This window comes from Bison bison, unplaced genomic scaffold, assembly GCF_000754665.1.
Source record: "Bison bison bison isolate TAMUID 2011002044 unplaced genomic scaffold, Bison_UMD1.0 scf7180017864266, whole genome shotgun sequence".
In the NCBI taxonomy this organism is placed as follows: domain Eukaryota; kingdom Metazoa; phylum Chordata; class Mammalia; order Artiodactyla; family Bovidae; genus Bison; species Bison bison.
This window is the reverse complement of record NW_011494838.1, coordinates 1,019,773-1,023,542: the sequence shown is the minus strand read 5'-3', so window position 1 is coordinate 1,023,542 and position 3,770 is coordinate 1,019,773. Positions and strand designations below refer to the sequence as shown.

At 61.0% G+C, this 3,770-nt stretch overlaps 1 protein-coding gene across 1 annotated transcript in view; it reads left to right on the top strand.

Annotated features, from left to right (window-relative positions):
- Positions 1–3,770, top strand: part of MYT1L (myelin transcription factor 1-like) — a 132,683-nt gene that overhangs the window by 112,660 nt on the left and 16,253 nt on the right.

The window sequence follows — 3,770 nt, the reverse complement described above, 5'->3', positions numbered from 1 at the left end:
CGTGTCCCCCCTCCTTCACCACCCCTGCCCTACATCCTCAGTGTCGGGGGCCCCCTGCACTCTCACCTGCTCCCTGAGATGTGCCCCTGAACTCATGGCAAGAAAAAACCACACTCACAGAACAGTTATGCTCATATCTGAAAACAGAAATTGTATAGGAAAATGGGAAATGTGGATGAGGAGCCCAGAACTGATGAACAGATATGATGGTGTCAGTTTCCTACGCTGCCTGACACACACCACGACCTACTGTGTTTCGGTGTTGAACAGAGTTTGTCCTCTTGGTGTCAGAGGTCAGAGGTCGCAACATGGGTGGGCTGCGGGTGGGGAGGGCAGTTTGGGGCGCCGCCTTGTCTCTGCCCTTTGTCACATGTCCTTCCTCTGTGTCCGGGTCCAAACACCCCTCTTTTCCCTCATGAGGTCACAGGACAAGCCCCCCAGCCCTCCAGCACCACGTCACCTTGACTCAAGGGTGCCTCACAGGCCAGTTTCCCACTGGGTCCTGTCAGTTCTGGACTCAGGGCATCAGCGTCCTCTGGGGACACGACCATCCACAGCGATGATTTATACCGGATGAGCTTCCGGGAGACAAGCATCCAGGCCTCCCCACAGGGGCAGCAGCCACACTTTCATAAACAAACATCACTCGCCCACACCAGCGGGGCACTTGCCCAAGAGAAGAGCGCCAGAGCCCCTTCGTGAGCAGTACGGTCCCCACACTGCCAGGGAAAGCATGCCCGATCCCCCAAAGGCCATCCCTGTGGGTGGTCTGACTCCACACCTGCCCTCAGGCCCCACAGCAACTCCGGGCAAACAGTGGGTCAGAACGGCATGATAACAGCAGTCCTCTCCAGGAGGGTGTGCAAGCCCCTCAATTCCCCGTCCTTGGAGAGAAGACCCCAGCAATCCTGTTATACCTGCTGCCCAGGCCCCTAGACCCTCACAAACAGCTGATTCCCCCGTGATGCCATCAAAATGCACGTGGGGAGGGGCACCGAGCCAGGGAAACACTGTGATTGCGGAGCCTGCCACTCTCCCCTCTTGCCCACAGCCCCCTGCTAATTAACGCCCGTGACCAGGACACCCCAACTGCCCCGAGGCCCTGGTGTCTGGGTGCAGAGCCTGCTGCTCCAACACTGCCCTCTCTCCAAGGCTCAGGGCACACATTTGGCACCAAATGGTTTGGGAGAAACTCAAGAATATTTGGGGGAAAAAACTCCAGATCTGCATCATGGACTGGGAAAGGACCGCAGGACAGCCCTTTACACTGAAACGGGAGCAGATCAGACAAGTAAGGGGAGGCAGGGATTCTCTGGGGGTCAGAGGACAGCCTGTGCCCCGACACCCGCCTTGAGGTCCCAGGAAGCCAATGCAAAGCCGGCTGCTCAGCGGGTGTGGCGCGCGCCCGTGTCAACGCCGGCCCCTCGTGTTTGCCTGCTGTGCTGCACTCCCCGCCCTCAAGCACACAGGTAGCACGGCCCCAGAGTCACCTGGTGAAGGCGGCGTTAGCGTGGGAGTCCGTGTGCTTACAGGGAGGTGTGGGGTCCTTATGAGGACTTCAGCAGCAATGGTGAAATCACAGGCAAGGTGCCAGAACTGCAAACCTGCGTTTCCTGGGACAGAGACCGCGTCGGGGCCTTTCGCCAGGCCAGGGCCCGTGGTTCCCAATTCCCAGCCACTCTGGGCCGTGAGCAAACCTTGGAGCAATACAACCCCAGTGCCCTGTGTCTCTCTAACCACCGCCCCACCCTGGGAATTTCATGGCGATGTCCTCCTGAAGGGAATGCCTCTGGTGGGCGGGGGTGGGCTGGGCTGGGGGTTGTTGTTCTGTTGCTCAGTCATGTCCGGGTTCTTTGCGACCCTGCAGACTGCAGCACAGTGAGGGCGAGTCCTGATAAAACGCCGGGCTCCCCACCCCCATGCCCTCCATCCCTTCTGAAGCCCTGGCAGTGTTTGCCTAGAGCCCTCCCTGGAGTTCCTGCTGGAGCCGCAGCCAGTCTGGGGCCCAAGTGCAGGCCCTGGGGCAGAGACCAGTTAACTCCTTGCTGCTGGGAATCTGGATCCTGGACCTTTCTGGGCCCCTCCAGGAGAAGTCTGGCTTTCATCAGCGACGTCTCCTTAAGGGCTGCTGGGTCTCCCCCCGCCAGGACTCCACCCGCATCGCACTGAGACCCCCAGAGTCAGTCCGCAGTAGGACTCCATCCCCATCGGACTGAGACCCCCAGAGTCTCCCCAGCAGGACCCGCCGCGTGGACTTGAGATCCCTGGACCAGCTGGGACCCTGGCATCCGGTGAGGTTGGCGCGAGTGGCCGCTAGATGGCACTGCGCCCTCGCTGGGGACCCAGCCACCCAACACCCAAGCTGAGGCTGCCTACCCAGGGCACTTCCAAATTTGAGCCGCACTGGGATGCAGTCACAGGATCGGAATGGAGCAGCACAGAGCGGGCTTGCGTGCACAAAACACGTCCATCTCTGGGCCTCTGTCTCCTAATTTAGTTCCCAGCTCCGGCTGCAGGGCGCCGTTAGTTTGTCACTTCCGGGCAGTGGCTCAGTTAACTGGAAACTAGGAGAAACCACTGCAGACTGAAATCGGATTGTGACGCTCTGCGTGGGTCCAGGAATCCCTGTGTGAGACTGTTTGCAGGTCATCCTGCGGCTGGGCACCATCCACCTGCTGACAGATGCCTGGGGACACCGCAGCCCTCCCTGGCTTCCGTGTGGCTGGGCCGCCTCCGTTCTGTCCACCCTCACTCTGTCCATCGCTCCCTCTGCGCTCAGTGTTCGGGTGGGAGGGTCGTTGTGGACGGTCACCCTCAGCGCACAGCTTTCAATTCACGAGCGTCCTGGAGCCCCGGGGACATGCTGGCCTCCGATCAACCGGCCTGGGGCTGACGGTCCCAGGGGTGCAAACAGGAAGCAACCTGTTTGTCCTGCTGCCCCTTCCCCTGTGGATCTAGAAGCTTCCTGAGCGAGTCTGGGGCCCAGCGAGGTTCCTGGAGAAGCAGCGGGCGGGGCAGTCACCCAGCCTCCGTGGGGAGAACCCTGCACAGTCATCAGAGACAAGCGTCCCCTCGAACCCACAACTGGGACTTGCTTATTGTACGAAGACGCATCCCCCCACCAAACACCTGCCGAAAGCACGTTGGGAAAGTGTTAGAGAAGGCGTCAGAGGAGACGTTCCGGAAGCTCACGGAGCTGAGGCAGACGTGTTGCCTAGCGACTCTGTGCTCTGCCTCTGGGTGGGGCGGCCCTCAGCATGGACCCAGAAAGTGAGAAACGGAGAGGCGTCCTGCAGAGACACAGTTCGGGCCCGGGGCCCAGCCCAGGGTGCAGAGTACACAGGGGACCTGGGCACGTGTGTGAGGACACAGCCAGGCGTCAGACCCCGATGGTCAGGGAGCGCACAGGTGTTTACACCTCGTGGCTGGGAGGCGGGCCCTGGGTTTCTCCCAGTACCTGTGGGGAGGGCACCTGCTGAGTCAGCATGAGTCTGGGGGCGCCTCACTCCACCTTGCACTTCAGTACGTTTTGCAACCAACGCTTGTGCGGGTTTGAGACTTTCTGTAAGGAAGTTTTTAAAGAAGGGGGTTCCTCCGTAAGTGTCCCGGAAACCCTCAAAGGCGGACGCAGCCTGAAGGGGCTGGTCTGCCTCCCCGGAGCCCGGTGGCCAGACCTCGGCCCAGCCATGCCGCGGCCCTGGGCTCCAGGCCAGCCCGAGCTTCGTGGTCCCCACCACGCCTGCCCGCGTCCTGGCTGGTGACCCCTCTGC